General features: G+C 38.6%; 1 protein-coding gene across 2 annotated transcripts in view; it reads left to right on the top strand.

Annotated features, from left to right (window-relative positions):
• magi2a (membrane associated guanylate kinase, WW and PDZ domain containing 2a) overlaps positions 1-19,172 on the top strand; it is a 241,119-nt gene that overhangs the window by 61,950 nt on the left and 159,997 nt on the right. The gene's annotated exons all lie outside the window — the stretch shown is intronic.

Here is a 19,172-nt window from a genome sequence, read left to right as displayed (position 1 = left end):
TGCTTCGTTAGAGAGTTGGTGGAAGCTGCTGGATATTTTGTGTTTGTGACTAAATGGCGGATTCTGTCTTTGCTGGATGTTCATGGTGGATCTGAATATCGACACCGGTTGCTTCTGGTCCTAAAAGGTCGAAATAAATAAATGCCTCAAGCAGGTTAAATTCAAGCTATGTTGAAGTTTTATATTTAATCTTGTGGAGATTCGTGCTGGTTTGTTCTTTAGCCTGAGAATAAAAATAAACCAAAACTTTGTGGTGGGTAATTTTGGTCCGTCTGCTAAATCCTTCAGGTTTACAGTGCACTAGATCAAAGTTTAGATTTTTGAGGATTTCAGTTTTGGAAAATGAGGATTTGAACCATTTGGGTTTCCGTAGTTCAGAGTGGGCCTGCACAGTGGCGCAGTTGGTAGAGCTGTTGCCTTGCAGCAAGAAGGTTCTGGGTTCAATTCCCGGCCCCGGTCTTTCTGCATGGAGTTTGCATGTTCTCCCTGTGCATGGTGGGTTTTCTCCAGGTACTCCGGTTTCCTCCCACAGTCCAAAAACATGACTGTCATGTTAAGTGGCCTCTCCAAATTGCCCCTAGGTCAATTTGGAGACCTAGGGCTGTGTGTGTGTGTGCATGGTTGTGTGTCTCTGTGTTGCCCTGCGACAGGCTGGCGACCTGTCCAGGTGACCCCGCCTCTCGCCCGGAACGTTAGCTGAAGATGGGAACCAGCACCTCCTGACCCCACTGAGGGACAAGGGTGAAAGAAAATGGATGGATGGATGGATGGATGGTTCAGAGTGACGTTTTATTTGACGGACTTTTGCTTATTTGGACTTTGATTGTAGGTCGGCTCTAGGGCAGAAAATTAGAGCCAGGCTAAGATTTCTAAATGTTTTGATTCTCAGAATAAAGCCACAATATTACAAAAATAGTAAAGAATGAAGTCATGTGAAAATAAGTTTGAAATAATTAAAGAAAGCGTTAAAATTACAAGAATGAAGTCGTAATATTCCCAGAATTAAGTAATAATTTTATGAGAACTCTTAAATTAAAAAAAATACTTCATCTTTCTTTCTTCTAAATAATTCTTATTTTGCTAATATTGTGACTATTTTTCTAATTAATCAAAAATTCTCGTAGTATTCAACTTGCTATTTTCAAAAAGACACTGCTGAAAATATTTTCTGTACTTTTAATTTCTTAAAGAAATCAGATCTGGTGTGAAAAAATCAGGACATTTTCATAGATCTCCATACTGTTGTCTCTTTACTTTTGTAATTTTTCAACATTTTAAAGCTTAAACCAGTCAGTTAAACCACTGAATCTCACAGAATCTCATGTATTTAACGTCTCTGCTTCTGAAGTGGCTTTTCAGTGAAACGGCCAGTGTTTAAGTTGGACTCTAAAATCCAGTGTTTACTCAGATTCCCCTCTAATTAGCTGCATTATGAGCCTTGGAGGAGCTTCTGCTGTAGCTCAGATTAATGTTGACCATCAGGGATGAAACCCGGAGTCTGAAGCTGTGAAGGTTGGGTTTGTTTCTGTAGCACATTTCAGCAACAAGGCAGTTCAAAACCATAAAATCACCAATTATGATACAAGTAATAAACATTACACTTTGTCAAAATCATCAATACACATCAAATGTATTGATCACTGGTCCAGTTACCGCTCATCAAAAGCAGCTCTAAGCAGGTGGGGCAGAAGTTTTGATTTAATAGAACTCAGTGTTTCGGCTGTTTTGCTGTTTTCTGGAAGTTTGTTCCAGATTTGTGGCACATAGAAGCTGAATGCTGTATTTTTGCGCTGAGCTGTTCAGTGATTTATAAACTCACAGAAGTATTTTAAAGTCTATTTTCTGAGCTACGAGCTTTAAGGACTTTAAAGTCGACATGTGATGTAAAATTTGCTTTTTCTGCTTCCGTTTGGGTTTTTACTGCTTCTGAAGACGGACCAAGAACTAAAATCAATAAATTAATGCTTGGAAAATGAGCCATTTCAAAAATTACGGAATGCAACGTCACAGTAGAGCAGGCACTGCACGTTACCTAGCAACCCCAGAAGAGCCCAGCACGTTACCTAGCAACCCCAGAAGAGTTCCAGCACGTTGGCTGGTGGAAGAGTGACGGTGATTTCTTGACTATCAAGAAACCACTTGCTGCATTCTTATTGGTTACGCAGGAGGCTCCACTTTTGCTTTTCAATGATGTACAGTTGTATAATTGCGCACCTGTTTGCAGCCATTTTCATGTGTGAGTGTAAAAATTGAGTGGGGGCATAGAAAACATGTCTTGTTTAGCCTATAGACCTGTCCTAACCTGTTCAAGGAAGCTTAATATGTCACCTTTTTACCTGCAGGGATGTGCTCCACCTTCCTGGTTGTAGTGGGAACTGGAGCATTATGGATCAGCTGCAGCTTTCTGGTTGACTTTTTGGGCAGTCCTGTGATCTGTTAATCAATGGAACTATAGATGAGTGTCTCTAGATCTTATTGAAACCTAGAAATGTTCTTCTGGTAATAGAAGGCTGATTTTGTAACTGTCTTTATGTGTCTCTGAAGGCTCAGGTCCATCACTACACCCAGATTTCAAACCTGATCACTAGTTTTTAGTTGTATTAAGGCACATTGTGCTTCTTTCTCTTCTGAAATGTAGCAGAAAACTAGCTGTTTTCTTTTAACTTTGCATTATTCATAAGGACAAGTTCCAGAAAATGGACTTGGATAAAACCGCCTCTGTCAAAGTGATAAACAAATGGCCACATTTAAGACGACTGAGCGGTAAATAAAAGGAAGAAAAGGGACAAGAAAGAAGGAATTCTGCGTGATGGATGTGAAGCAGTTCATCACAGCAATTTAAACATAACCTTTGAGTGGTAAAGAAAAGACATTTCTCTCTGGGCCGGAGGCTGATGCAGACAGCGGGAGAGTTACCGCTCCTCATACCAATCGAGACGCTCGGACCAGTTCGGGTTGGACTCGCTAAGGCCGTGCCAGCTCTTAGACAAATCCAAGGTCAGAGCGTTAATAGTCCGAGCCCTGTGAAATCAGCCCTATCGTCTGGTAATCCACACAGATCTGATGGTGGAGATAAAGACGCCAAAGATCGCAGCACACACTAGCAGCGCGGGTAAATCTGAAAACGGGAGGAAACGGCCAATTAATGACAGATTTTTATCAACTGAGCTGTAATTACAAAACCTCACAAGCAAGTGGACCGTTTTTGAAAAGCGTCTCATGTTTTCCCACAAACAAAATGTGCTCTGAGTGTTTTTTCCACATAAATAAATAAAAAAGAAGTAAAACGGCATGAAGGTTATCTGGATTTTATGGCTCATTTGCTAAAAGCTAAGCTCTCTTGAGCACTCAGTGTCTCTGAGTTGGTTTTTCATTCACATTAACGCTCTGGAGCTCTTAGCATTCCCACCCTGCGCCTCACCTCCCTGCTTAGTGGACACAGAAAAGCTCAGCAAGGACGTCTTTTAAAAAATAATGCAACACCTCTTTGACCTTCTGGTGATCTGCTCTGCTCTGACCTTTTCTGTTCTCTGGGTCAAATTAAAGCTGAAGCTTTTATTGTGTTGAAAATGTTATTAATTAATCTTGTAAAACTGATTCTGATTATATTTTGGTTCAAAATGAGCCAAGATTTAAACAGATTTGTGGTCTAAGAAAAGCACTTTCAAGGTCACTTTCTAACTTTTGTGCTTCTGTTTCATGAATAAAAATAACAAACATATTTGTTATAAAAGAAGGCTGCACAGTGGCGCAGTTGGTAGAGCTGTTGCCTTGCAGCAAGAAGGTTCTGGGTTCAATTCCCGGCCCCGGTCTTTCTGCATGGACTTTGCATGTTCTCCCTGTGCATGGTGGGTTTTCTCCAGGTACTCCGGTTTCCTCCCACAATCCAAAAACAGGACTGTCATGTTAATTGGCCTTTGCAAATTGCCCCTAGGTGTGTGTGTGTGTGTGTGCATGGTTGTGTGTCTCTGTGTTGCCCTGCGACAGACTGGCGACCTGTCCAGGGTGACCCCGCCTCTCGCCCGGAACATTAGCTGGAGAGGAACCAGCACCTCCTGACCCCACTGAGGGACAAGGGTGTCAAGAAAATGGATGGATGGTTATAAAAGAAGTAATTAAATGAACCAATTTAGCTTAAAATCATTATAAGCATTAAAATTTAACTGCTCTTGTTCTTTTAAAATATTTATCTAATAAATATTTATCAGAATTTATCCTTAAAACATAAAAACCGATCCACCAATATTTGTAAACCGTTCACACAACACAAATCAAACTGATCATCAATACCTGTTGAAAGCAGATATCACTCAGTTCAGCCTTAAGCTTGTATCATCCGATCACAAATCAATGTTTAAGTTAATCAACCTGTCCATAATTCCTGGTTTTGTCGTTTTGATGCCTCTGCATGTTTGGCTGCATAAAGTCTTCAGCTGCCCGCTGGCTGTCATTGGCTCCACTGTGTCCTTACTGCATGTCTGTGCTCCAGTTTAACGGCCCTCTCTGATAGATGACGGCGTTAATCAGGATAATAAATAGACTAAGAGCTCTCTGCTGCCCTACAATTTGTCATGTAGCATCTCTGTGATGGAGCCAATGAATGTTTCAGGGGTGAACCTTAATAGGAGGTGATGCGGACCAAAAAGCAGGGGAAAAGTCACGTTAGACGGCAAAACAGGTGAATTTAAATCCGTATTAATGCCACAACAGAAGTGATGAAAAAGTGTTTAAATGTTGTTGTATGTAGCAGTATATCTCTCCCCTCCCTCACCTGTTGCTGAGCTGTCAGTCAGATGCTTATGAAGGATTAAAGAGGGGAATAAAAGAAGTCATAAATGTTCACGGCTGACTGGAGCTGCAAAGCCCTTATTAGGGACGAGGAAGACACTTTCAAAGTTTCTTAACACTTTTCTATTTTCCTTCTCAACCTCATTAAGGCTGTGCAATTTTATTCTTGGGATGCATTCACACCAGATTAGTTTGTTTAGTCCAAACAAACTAGATGTGTTTGATCCAGATCTAGCTTGTGAGTCCGGTTCGTTTGGGGGAAATGTGAATGCATAATAAAACTCTGACATGGCCCCAAAAAGCAAACTCTGCTCTGCCTAAAACTTCGGTCACAGTTCGGTTTAAATCAACTTGAATGCATATGTGAATGCTGAGCGGACTGGAGGCCACTCCAGAAGAGGGAAGTGGACTACAGCGCAGGGCATTCTGGGTAAATACAATCAAAACAAACGTGCTAGCTTAGCGCCAGCGGGAAAAATGACTCGTGGTCTTTTGCCAAAGATACAGCCGCTAAAATCTGATGCTAATCCGTTTTTGTTTACATTTTGTGAAGAAGGAAGTTGCACTCGGTGTTGCTTCCTTCAGTAGTTCTTGATGCAGCGCCCCCACAGGTGAGGAGGGGAACAGGTTTTTAAAATTGTTTGGTTCGTTTGACATATAGCAGTGTGAAACCGAATCACATCAGCTGAAAATGTAACAAGTGTTGCACTTTTGGTCCCAAAGCGAACAGATAACCAGAATATGTGTGAGAACCTCCTAAGATAAAGTGGTTTCTATGCACCAGAAGGTTTTTACAATGCTGACGTTTGCATTTATTTTAAACAAAAATGAATGGTGCTCCTGGATTGGCTGTTTTTGCTAACACCAGCCAATAGCACGTCTGGTAGCATTGCCGCTAACTATTTAAGCTTCCCAAGCTACATTTTTTCTGGAATGTTCCACAAAAGCTGAACCGCAAATAAACAACGACTTCTTAATACAAATCAGAAAGCAAACAAAAAAAACAATCTCCAACAGAATATTTCGAGACAGAACAACGACATCCTCCACAACTCATGTCTTCTGTGCAAAGTTTCAGAAGACAATAATCACAAACTATGAGAAACAGCAGTTCAGACTGTTTGGAGTTGCTGTTCTTTTCTATTGGAATATGATTCCTCTGTTTTTTTTTTTTTTTACATTTTTATGTTGGTTTACAAAACTGCTTTAGCTTTGTTGTTCTGCGTTCAGACTCACACCAGTTTTTCCCTGCTTCCTTTTGCTGATTGAAAGTTGGTGAATCATGGAGCGTTTCTTCTTTAATCAGAATCAAAAATCAGAAAAAAAATAAAATACCTCCGGTCAAAAGCTCTCTTCCTCTCCATTTACCCTCTCCTCTTATTTCCTCTGCTTACTCACTCATTGACTTATTGCAGGCAGTGTTGCGTTTCCATGGCAACAGTCTCTACTCCCCGCCTGCGTCAACGACTCCTTAAAATCTCGTCCCACTCCCTTTTTCTTTTTCTTTTTTTTTTTTCGGAGAAACCGGCGGGAGCGCCAGTCAGCAGCAGGAGTCTGATTGTTCGGATTTGAAGCCACGGCTGGATTCTGTGATTGTTATCCCAAACTTTCTCTCTTTCCTTCGGGTCCAGACCGGTAAGGGCGGGAAAGGAGGAGTCGGTGTGGAGGTGAAGTTGACTGACAAGGCGGGACACAGATGTGGATTTGCCGGATGGCGAGCGTGACTCAGCGCTCGACGCTTGACGGCAGCTGTGGCCGTCAGACGTGAAGGGGAAGAGGTGTGAAATTTGCTCTCTAATTGGTTTTCATTACACAACCATCCTCCCTCCGCCCTGTTGCCCGAACCTTTGCTGTCCTTTCAGCACAATCGGTGACATTTCCGGCCTTTTTCTTATTTAATCAGATCTTCAGGTTCATCAGGAGACCTTTGCCAGTTGAAAAGTCATTAAGTCTGTTGCTTATTTCTAATGAAATGGCGAAAACGAGGACTTTTTCAACAGCAGAGTTCAGTTTGACTTCAACTCATTACACCCATGATGTGCGACAGTCTGCTGGATATTCCTGGACTCTTCCTGTGAGGGACTAATGATTGAAAATGACACATAATCAAAATCGGTGGCTAAAAGTAAAAACAGAAAGCTCAGCTTATTTAATTGTGTCCATGAGGAATAGTCTAAGTTTGTCTTATTCACACGGGGCTGTCACTGCAAAGCCCTCGGCACAATAAAGCAATATTTAGCACACTCAATCATTTCTGTGGGAAATGCTGTTTGAGCGGCGTATTGTACCGACATGACAGTTAAATAAGACATGTTAAGCAAACATCATGTTTTGCATATTTTAATACTTTCATTTGGGTTTCTCCTGCTTCTAAAAACAGCCCAAATGCTTAAAAAATACCCAGATGTTTTGTTTTTTTTTGGCAATAATTTTATGGGTTTTTTGGTGTCTAGAAAATGAGCCATTTCAAAAACCTTCAGAATGTAACGTTACAAATCAGCAGGCACTGCCCGTTGCCTAGCGACCCCAGCAGAATTCCGTCCGTTACCTAGCAACCCAACCTGGAGCTTTCCTCCAAAAGCCACATGGATAGACTGATTAGAGCAAAGGCTACGACCCAATTCCGACTTTTCATTTCTATTTGCCGTAATGCGACCTGCATCGGATCTTTTCATGACAATCTGAACAAAACGGGTCAGATGTTTTTTTTTTTTATGTGACCCAGGTCACCTGGATGTTCAATATGTACCTGATCACATTTCAGTGTGATCAGAATCTGATCGGCCAGGTCACATTCATCCGACCTGAACATCATTGATACTCGGCAAACGTCACTATTCTGCGTTCTGATACACGAAAGTGGGAAGAAAAACAACAGTGTGAACACTTAGGGACACAGATCTTCATTTTTAGAGATTTGTTCTGCAGCCTGAATCTAAACTTGGTTTGTTCATAATGATCGTTGCTACATTGGAGTAAAAATGACTTAAATCTGTTATTCAAAATTCACATTTTGCATGTTTTTGTTCTTCCATTTGGATCTCTGTGGCTTCTTAAACACACCCACACACTTAAAAAAAGCCACCCAGTTGTTTTTTTGGTAATAAGTTGATGTTTTAAGCTGTTTCAAAAGGCTCCAGAATGAATAAAGTCACATTCTGTTACCTAGCAACCCCGGGCAAGTCCAGCCCATCACCTAGCAACTCAAGTTGGTCAGCTGGTTTTACATCTGTTTGCGTTGTACAATGGCTGCTGGAAAAAAGAAGTGTTTTGTTGACTCATCATTCAGAAACCACTTGCTGCATTCTTGTTGGTTGTGCAGGAGGCTCCATTTCTGCTTTTCAAGAATGTACAGTTGTGCATTTGTTTGCAGTCATTTTCACGTGAGTGTAAACTTTGAGTTTATTTGGATTTAAAGTGACAGGAGGCTCTGAAATGAGACATATACACACTAATCATGGGCATGATCATTAATTTAGCTAATATTTGTGTTTTTAATAAGTTTGTGATCGTGCAACACGCAGCAGAAGGGATTTTTTAGGTATTGCCGCAGAATGTGCAGCAGCACTAAAACTTTTCTTTGGAAACCTGAACATTCTGGTCAACTCCAGTTATCACCTGTCTAAAGGAAGCCGTCGACGCAGCAAGCAGAGAAATCCTTTTTTCATTAAAAGTTCCAGCAGTGCTGTGTTTCTAGTTTGACCGCTACAAATGCCAAAGTGTCAGCTGTATTTCTCCAAACTCTCCCCTTAGCGCGTTACTTTCTGTAAGTGTTGGCAGCGCGGAGAGGGGCTCCGTTCTCTGGCCTTATCTCTGAAAAGGCAAATGGAACTGCTAACCCCAGGCTATCATTTCAAAGCAAAGCAGCGTTTTTCTTTCCCCTTCTCAAGCTGTGACACGGCACAAATGTGAATTTAGGGTATTTGTTGGAAGCAGCTCAATGTTTTTGTTTTTCTTATGCTGGATTTATTGTTTTTGTCTGCTTGGTTTCTTTTCAACTGTAAAGGACGAATACAATCTTATTTTTTTCTGCAGGTACAAATTGACTATTTGTCACAGCAAGTAAATTCATCTGTGATTGTTTCTAAGAAGATTTTCTATTGTTTGATGTTTAAAGACTCCTGGTGGGATTTAGGTGTGAAAATTGTTTTCTGGAAACGTTTTCGTCAACATTTTACCTGAATTCATGACCAAAAGGCTATAAAACGACAATGTGCAATTTCATGATGATGCCTTGTTCTAAAAAAAAAGTTCCTTTAAAAGAAACGCACAAAAAGGCTCTTTGTATAAAAATAAAAAGAGCTTGCAGTCAAAACCTCCTGTTATGTCATAAAGTTGGGAAATAAGTTGGATTTTTTTAAAGTTCCCCACTTAAAATTTCTAAATTAATGAAAAAGAACTAGTTCCACTGGTGAATTATAACATTTTCCATATTAAAAGTGAAATAATTTGCCAGTGTAACTCATATTTTTTCATCAATATAAATGAATTGTTGACCTAAACTTTGCTTCTATATATTGGCATACAGTAAGTTTTATCATGTTTTAAGTTTATTTGGATATTTGCACTAGAAACAGGAGAAAAACTACTTGGTAAAATCTTTCTGTGGGACGAGGAACAAAATCTCAGATAAATTGCTTCCAGCCAAGCAGATTTTTGTTAATTTAAAAAAAAGAGGAAGCCTCCAGATTACTGGAAACGGTTTAATCAGCACTGATCATACCCAGATGTGGATCACAATTTAATCAACAGAATCTGGTCATTTAATGGGAAGCCAAATTAGATCCACCAGGAAGTGACTCAGCCTTAAAATCTCCCTGCAGGTAGTTAAAATTATTTTAATTTAAAACCACAGTGGTGTTGGAAATATTCAAAATTCTCTTTGTCTTAGTGGATTTTTTGTTTTTTTTGCGCCTCCCACCTGCTTTCCGGTCGCCGGGCTTTCAGGATGACTCACTTCCAGTTGTGGAGCTTAGCGGCAGAAACGGCGGCCAGAGTCCCGGGGGTTCGCCTCATTAGAGCCGGTTCCTCTGTCAGGGTGGTTGAGCTGAGGCAGCATTAGACGTCACTATCCTTCATGTTAATTACTGGAGATGTCTGAGTAATTTGTTTCTTTTGGCTTAAGGAGAGGTGAAGCTTTAAGGTGTTTTTCATGATGATGGAGGGGATGAATGGATTATTTATATTAGGGTTGCACCGATTGCAGTTTTCTGGCCGATTACTGATCCTTAAAAAGATGAACCTGTCGATTCCGATTTGGGCCGATATCAATTTTTTTTGTCTGAAATGTGGCTCAATTTAGCAAAAATGTTGAGTTGGCAACAGTGAAGGCACTATTGTTAATTTTAAACGTGCAGACATAACTTGATGGGCCGGTCTGTCGGTCAAACCTTCTCGCCAGAGACCAAAAGAGGACAGTGGTTGATTCTTAGACCTTTGCCCAGGTGGATAAGATCGGCTTCATACGTAAAAATCGGCCAAACACCGATCTCCCAAAATTAAGGAAATTGGCACCGATAAATCAGCTGGCCAATAAATCGGTGCACCCCTAATTTATATATTGAAATAAAGCCTGAAAATCCAAATATTTCTTATGCTAACCCTAGCTTCTGGGTCACTTTTGGTCCATATACAGGAACCATCCTATCTCGGCTGGTTTGGGACTAAAATGGCGACATTTGCTACATTTTCAGCTGCTGCAGTTCATTTTCACAAAGCGTCACAATAACAAATTTTGCTGGACAATAAATTGTCCCAGAAGTTATTGCAATAAACAATATTATTGTTGTATGGAGAGACAAATGCAAGGACACATCCTCAAAGATCAATAAACTTTCAGTTCTAATTAACATTTAACACTGAAACTGGACGACATTTTCATTTATACACAATAACTAAACAAAACAACAAATGAGTGAATTATGAAGTCTATGTAAACAAAATTATCCTTCAATAAAATGAGGATCTGGAGACCAAAACACCAGAACCAAGAACCACTGAACACAACTTCCTTCTTCACAAAATGTAAACAGAAACAGATTTTATCAGCTGTTTCTCTTTTGTCTTTGGTACCACAAGCCATTTCTCCGGCATGTTTGTTTTGATTGTAGTTACCCAGAATGCCTTGCACTGTAGCCCACTTCCTGCTTTCCCAGTCCTCTTGCATCCACATGTGGATTCAAACCGAACCAGAGTTCGTTCTTTAGGTCCACTTCAGAGTTCGATTTTCATTCTCACTTTCCCAAACAAACCGGACTTTCTAGGCAAACAAACTTTAGTTCGATTAAAGCAAAACCTCGATCACAAACTTTACCTTAATGAAAGTTGACGTAGCAGTGTAGAAGATGTAAGACACACTGCCCCCTGCAGGTGGGAGTTAGTATCACTTTAACCAAGTGTTTTTCACAATGAATCGCACAAATGCAAAAAAGCTGGTATAAAACAAATAAAGCCTGCTTTGATAAATTATTTATTGATAAAATAATATTTAAGCTAGTATTTAGGGCCACGTAAGATGCAATGGCGGGCTAGATTTGGCCCACAGACCTTGAGTTTGACACCTGTTGCTTACTAAAATCTATTTTTTATGTTGATACCAAGAAAACAAACCCCATTTAGTTTCTTTTAGAAGACAAAAAAAGTCCGAATTGGTGACAGACTGAGGACGATGTCCAGAGGGTTATCACACATTCTGGCCACTGATGTCTTGGTGCTGCTTGGGCTGATTTCTGAAAATCACATTCCTGTGATATTCAAGAAATGATTTACTGCGGACGGCCCGTGCAATCAGAATCCAATCTGTGCTGCCGCTGCTCTCTAAGGTTTTGGGTAATAGCACGGCGACTGCTGTGTCTCCTAACCAGCGTTGAAGCGCATAGATACGAGAGAGGAGCTCTAATTCTGTTTATCCACAGCCGTAATGGAATATTCCATCTTTGCCACATCAGTGGGATCTGGGATTGAAAATGTCGGCATCTCAAACTGTGACCTGCTGATTGAGGGAAAGCCCTCAGTCTGCCAGATCGCCGTATCCTGATTTGCTGCAATCAGCACCCATAAGCTTGACACGACAAGCATTCAATTCGAAAGGTAATGATAATAAGGCGGAAAGTGTGTGCTCTCAAATCGTTGAAATGAAAATGCAGTTCAGTGACTTGGACGGATTGAAACATGTCAGAAGGCTCAGCCGATTTTAAGGTGTTTTATTAGATTCTCCCTAGGCTGTAAAAAATGAAATGTAGTCGCAGGTCTGGGTTGATATGAGGTGCAGGATGCATTTCAAGACAGAAATAATAATCAGGACAATGAGTGCTTAAACAAAACATATAGCGCTGCAACTAATGATTATTTTAGTAATTGATTAATTTTCCAGTTTTACTGACGATTAATCGATTAATCGGAAAAATAAAAATGGCTTTTTTTCATACATTATTAGATATATATTAAAATATGAATCTAAAAAAAATCTGGAATATAAATATTTTACTGTCTGAAGGGAAATAACAGCAGTGTGAGTAAATTTGAACCAGGTGAAGCTAAAACTGTCACTTGAGTTTTGGCTAACGCATATCCACACGGGTTTGTTTTTTAACTTAAATGCAAAATTCATTCATTTATAGTAATTTTTGGCTTAATTATTGTTCTAAATTGGTTGTTTTTTACAGCAAAAAATTGTTTTTGAGAAAATAATTTCTAAAAAAGACAATTTGTAATCATGATATTTTGTATTTTTTATAAACAAATTCAATGTTATACGAATTGGTGTAATATCTTCCCTGATTATGTTTTTGTTTTAAAGAAAATTTCATGTTTTAGTCTGTTTACTCCAGGTAACGATTAATCATTACTAAATTACTTGACGATTATTTTATTTATTGATTAATCACGATTAATATGATTAATCGTTTCAACCCTAATCAAATCTAAATTGTATAAAAAACCAGTGAGAATTAGTTGGGCGAGAATAGATCTTAAGAACTGATCCAGTTGATTAAATCTGTGTTTTTCAAAGTAGGGTCCGTGGCCTACTGTGGGGCCGCAAGGTGGCGCTGGTTGGGCCTCACAAAGTTTGAGAGAAGATGAGGAAAAAGTGGGGAAAAAAATCTAATCCAATAAATGTTTTTCTGTTTTTCAGTCATTATTAGAAAATATAAGTATTGAAGATGGAGATAAAACCTTAACTTTGGAAATTAAATGAAATTTAATGGTTTATTATACAAATATTTAATATTTTCTTATCAAACGGAGGGATTGTGGTGGGAAATTCATCATCAAACTCATTGCTAGCTAAAATCAGAAGGTATGAAGCAACATTTATTAAACAACAAATAAAAAATGGTTTGTAGCCGATCTGTTAGTTTGCAAAGGAATCCCAGATCAGAAGCTAAAACTGTTTGAAGGAAGGAAAAGTTTGGGAAACTTTTCCCCAGAATTTTCTGTCATTTAAAGGAAACATTGATGCTCAACCTGTGTTGACAACATTCCCCGTTTCTCTGCTGGATCTCTGCAACCCAAACTCGTGTTTATTGAATCGTGTGATTCTGGGTGTAGGAGGTCCAGCTTTTATGGGTTATGAGGCGCTAATTTCAAGAAATGGCAGCTTCTGCTCTATCTGTTGTGACTCAGCCTTTCATCACTGATTCCAGCTTTAAGAGGAAACATTAAATCACTGCGACACACAGCTATCACTCGCCCACCAGGATTAGAGGCCTATTCAGGGGATTCGGGACCTTTGCTGCAGGAGAGTTTGTTGTTACAGAGTCTCAGATAATCCGCTAACCCCGCGTTCCCGTGTGGACCAATAAATCCAGACACGGTGTGTCCCATAAAAATGGCAAATGCCTCACATATGTCAGACTTCAGCTCCACCAGGTCCACACACAGAGGAACATAACTTTTTATTTATTTATTTTATTTTTGCTCCATGCTTCGAATCATTTCTCTGTGATTTCCAATGATTCTTCACAAACAAGGCGCCAACTTCCTTTTTTTTTTTTGACCAAAATTCAAGCCATAACCTGGAAAAGACACTGCAAAAACACAAAATCGTACTATTACATTTGAAATAAGACAAAACTAGCTTACAAGTAATATTTAAGCAAGATATAAAAGCTTGTTTAAGGTCAATAATTCTTATTTGAAGTGTATTAAGATATTTCCACCTGAATTTGATGAAAATAGGATTAAATTTTTGCAGTGTAGGGCTGGGAGATGAATCAATTTTATCAGTAAATCTAATTTTTTTCTTTTGAGGATTTAAATTTTGTAAAATCTGGACTTTGCTCCTTGTGTTTGCTTAGTTTAGAGGTTTTTGCAGCTTCTATTTGATTTTGAATTTGTTTTACATTTTTAATGAGAATTAAATCACAAGAAGAATATGGTAATCTTCAGAAAAATGAGACACAAACATTTTTAAAAAATTAAATGAGTATCTTGTTAACTTGTACTTAAAGTTTCTGCTTAAAAATAAGGAAATGTTGCAGGACTTTGGCACTTCTCTGATTCTAGAAGCTGCTTTTCTCATAAAAATGACTCTTTTCTCTTAATTTTAAAACATTCTTCTGGTAAAATTGCATCTATTCTGTTATGAGTATATTCTCCTAATAAAAAATAAACAAATATTTTTGCAACCTGTACAACTAATAGTGAAATAAAAGCCGCTTTCTGAATTTTTTTTATTTATTATTATTTCTTTTTAAATGAAAAAATCAGATCTGGTACAAAAAACAAATTGATATTTTTATTTTCAAGCCATACCAGAAGTGCGAGAAATCTTCTAAAGTAGTTCCTTCTCATTGTTTTTTGTTTTTGTACTTTTTCCTTCTGGCTTTGCTGCTTTGTGTTAAAATATGCTTCAGTGCACAGGAATGCTCTCCGGTCACGTCAGCAAAGAGCAAGAACATGTTTACGTTTGTTTGACATGATCAGAACATCCTGCAGAGACGAACACGCAGCCGGAGCTCAAACACGGAGTTCCTGGTTCTTACAGGACAGTTCAGAGAAAAACTGCAGCTGGATTCAGGCGTAAAGTTTCACCAAGGTTTTAAAACGTAAAGGTTTCAAAACTAATGAGATGGAAGGAAAAGTACCGATGCTACTGGAAACATCGCACTGTGTGGATCGTAGAGGTGAGCCTGACTTTGTTTTCCTCAGAATTCTGACTTAGCAGAATTTTGATTTGAAACTCAAAATTCAATTTTTTCCCTCTGACTTTTTTCTTTTTTCCAGAATTCTCACTTGAAACTTAGAATTCACAATTCTGAATTTTTTTCTCAAAATTCTGACTTTAATCTCAGAATTTTGACCAACTTTCCTCAGAATTCTGACTTGAAATTGAGAATTAAATTTTTCCTCAGAATTAAATTTTTTTCCCCCCCCTAGGATTCAGACTTTCTCAGAATTCAGATTTTTTTTCTCTCTGAATTTTGACCTGAAACTCAATTTCTTTTCCCTTCAGAATCCCGACTTTTTCCAGAATTCTGACCTTTTCACAGAATTTTGACTTAAAACTCAAAATTGGATTCTCCCCCCCCAGAATTCTGACTTGAAACTCAGAATTATTTTTTCCCCTCAGAATTCACTTATTTTTCTCAGAATTCTATTTTTTTCCCCTCCAAATTCTGACTTTCTTAGAATTCTCTTATTTTTTTTTTAGAATAATTTTTCTCAGAATTCTGATTGCCCAATTAGATTAAAGTTTTTTTTCCCATATAAGAGCAAAATATTCCTCTTTAAATGACTGCAGACTTGCTGTTAATATCATTGTTGTTCTGTTTTTCTGGAGTTTTGATGCCTCCTCAGGAAAGAAAAACCAGTAAAAAGTAGCATTTTTAATTTTCTAGAAACCTTCCAAACAGGGGTGGGTGACATGGACTTAAAATTTTGTAGCAACATTTTCTGGTGCTGTTGTGACAACAATCAATATTATGATTAAAAAACAGTTTATTTTTATTAATTTGAGGCTGTGACTGCATTCGCAGTGCAGAAACATTGCTCTATATTCTTTATTTATATTGGACACAGGCAGCAGTCCTGTACTCCACCACAGGTGAGGGCGGGAACAGATTTTCCAAACGGTTCTGGTTCGTTTGACACAGTACAGTGTTAAAGCGAAATACAATTTTGTTCCCCAGTCGAACCGAGTCCATCAGACTATCGGGTGTGAAAACAGAGTAAATCTTTAATGTCCTTTTGAGCCAGTATTTTGTATCTCTGGGCTTGGAAAACAGGAAAGTCAGCTGGTGTTTTAAGGTAACAAAATATCGTTGAGTCCAACCCCAGAGGAGTCGGATGTTTGATTAATTCAACTATTGTACCTCCAGATTTGTACCTTTAATCACATAAACCAGCTTTTATTCCATAAAGAGGCCAATTCTTCTTCTCTGAAAGCCTCGTTCATGCAGCAGTCTGTTGTTATGCGCCCATACATTATCGCACTTTGGTTCCAGTGATTAAATCCCGCCTTCGCCGCCGATCCGGATCATATTTTTAGAGCCGCGTGTAGACGTCTGTTTCAAACGCATACGGCTTTGTTAACTGGATCAGATGACAATCTGCAGCTCGCGCCACACTCTGTTTCTCTACAGTGACAGCAGAGATGAAAACGAAGCCGTTTCCCTCCAGCCAGGAGAGTTAGCTAATGTTTTAGATGTCTGGCAGTAATGTTGAGGCTTGACTGATGGCATCTGCAGGGACGTGATGAGAGCCAATTATGAGCCAATTGGCCTGATTAATAGGATTATAGTTAGTACCTCTCCTGGTAGATACTCACAGATGCAAATAAGACTTCTTGCTTCTCAAACTGGAGGAGATGAATGTATTTTTTATCACACTCCTCCCATCTTCATTTAGGAGTGTGAAGTGAATTACGCGTTGTTATTGAGTTCGATGGTATAAGGGAGTTCTTTTGCAAAACGTAAATCGACTTTCTCACACTTCTGAGGACGTCGGATGAGTAAAATGCTCCGATTTTTATATCTTCAACCTATTTGAGGATAAGTAGGGACATAAAAGCTAAAAAATAAATTATTTTCCTTCAGTAGTTTAGTGGAAATGTTCATAGATCAACAGGAAGTGAGCAAAAGCGTTTCCTGTTTTTACATTTCCTTTTATATTAAAACAAGATTATTAGTTTGGCATATAATGTTTACATTTAAAAAAGACAAAAATGTCCTGTAAAACTGCAACATCTTGTTTAATTTGTGTATTTACAGTAAGATTTCTGATTTCAGACTGTTTTTGGCTTAATTTCTATTTTTTTGAATATATTGTGTGATTGTTACATATTAAACTTTTTAATGTAATGATTTTCTAAAACAAAAATGTGGAATATCAGTTTAAAGAATATATAATTTTTGGCAACATCGCTCACCCTTAGTTTGAAGATGAATCTGTATGGATTGTTGATTGATGCTTAGTTCCTTATTTTTATAATAGATCTACTTTTAATGTAAATAAAATGACTCATTTTATTGAAAAACTTTAGGTTTTTGTCCATTTACCATTAATTTTAAGCTGCAAATGAATGAAATAAACTAATTAAAACAATTCTTATGACCTGGCCCTGGTTAACAAAACACTTTCTGAAGATATTTTATGTTATTTGTCATTTCTTAGTTCAAAGAAAAAGCGAGGACAAGGTAAAAAAGTTATTTTTAATTTTTTTTTACATGTTTTTTCTAACATTGAGGTTTTAATGAGGAAAAAATACGAAACGGTTCAGGAGATATGAATACTTTTGGTACATTAGGTGGGATTTCTGGGCTTTCTCATCCAGCAGCATGCAGGGAGTTTATCTTGAGCCTTATGTATAGTGAACAGCAGTCCTAGCTGTTTAGCTCCAGGCTAAATTCATTATTGATGCTGGACCGTTCTCAGAAGGACTTAGCTCAGGTGAATACGTGTAACTCCGTGTAACGCTGCCCAGACGCAGGAGGTCGGGTGTTTCCAGTGTGGTGATGTTGAGTTTTATTTTTTATTTCTTTTGCACCATCATCTTTTGCAAACTCTCCTCTTGGGTCTGATTATTTCGCCCTCTGGGACGCTGCCTTACAGCCCAAAAGCAAACGCTCATCTGAAGGAGAAAATGGTCGCCGTTGGTCAATTAAGGCAGTGGACGTCGGGATGCAGAGGAAGCTCGCGAGAAAGACATGCCCAGGATGTTGCACACATGGAAAGCAGGCACTCAAAAGTGAAGGAGGTGTTGTTTTTAGAAAGAGAGGCTAACAAAGCAGAAGAATCAATACTGGAGTGCCTGCAGAAGTGAACAGAAAGACGAAGAGGCAGCCTGCAGAGGACGCTTTGATGAAGCAGCCTGTGAGCGAGTGTTTGGTGTGGTAAACAGGTGGGCTGCAGCCTGCATCTGCTCAGATCAACAGCGACTCCTGGAAACGGAAACAAAATGCTCTGTGCTTTGGATACAGTTAGCAGCCTGTTCATATTTGCAGAAAAATAAACGGCGTGAGTGACAATGCAGGAAAGGATGGAACCGTACATCTAGAGTCGGCACAACGTTCTCACTGCCGAGTAGAAATACGACGGTCTGGAAGTTACTCAACATTTTCAGCAAAAACGTAAAACATGCAGCTTGTTTTTGATGAAAAATGTAAACAATTATATCCTTGTAAAATAAAAAAAATCTTTTTATTTACTCTAATTATGATCATCATTTTTTTAGACTCGTTGAAAGGGAAAAATGTATAAAAATAGTATTTTATATTAATATGCAAATCATAATTATTTGCATCAGGATTTTGTCAGTGTGATAACCTTTAGGGAAAATGGTCATATTTTCATTTGATCACGTTAACAGAAACATTTAACACCACGTTGTTCAGCTTGTTCCAACTTTTTTTCCTTTCAAAACAGAAAACATGTTTTTCAGTTTATTACAGCTATAATAATATCGATACTTATTTTTATCGTCTATAGACACATGGAGAGTGAGGGGAAAAAAACGTGACTGTTTTACGAATGTACGCAACGATGGAAAGCTCAGGAAAACGTAGATTAAACATTCAGTTAATTTTAAGTTACAGAGCCCAAAGCCCAACCCGTTACCTAGCAACGTCAGCGGAATTCCGGCCGTCACCTAGCAACCCAACTGGCAATCCGAGCAGTCCAGTGCATTTGGTTGGCTGGAAAAAAACGCATAAAACTTTCTTAATACATTAAAAAGACAAATGTTTTGTTGTTGACAGAAACCAGTTTGATTTCCTTTTTAAACTGGTGGCACAGCAATGGTTTCACTCTTAGACTGGACCGTTGATAAGCGGGAAAATCTTCTGCTTGATCCGTCTTGTCCAGGTAGCTCCTGTTTTCGTCTACTCTTGTCTTCTTGAAGAGAAGTTGGATTAAATTTACTTCAATCAGAGCCAGACTGTAGA

Source organism: Poecilia reticulata, chromosome 23, assembly GCF_904066995.2.
Source record: "Poecilia reticulata chromosome 23, P_reticulata-male-v2, whole genome shotgun sequence".
In the NCBI taxonomy this organism is placed as follows: domain Eukaryota; kingdom Metazoa; phylum Chordata; class Actinopteri; order Cyprinodontiformes; family Poeciliidae; genus Poecilia; species Poecilia reticulata.
The sequence above is the reverse complement of the archived record's forward strand: the minus strand, read 5'-3'. Positions and strand labels throughout refer to the sequence as shown.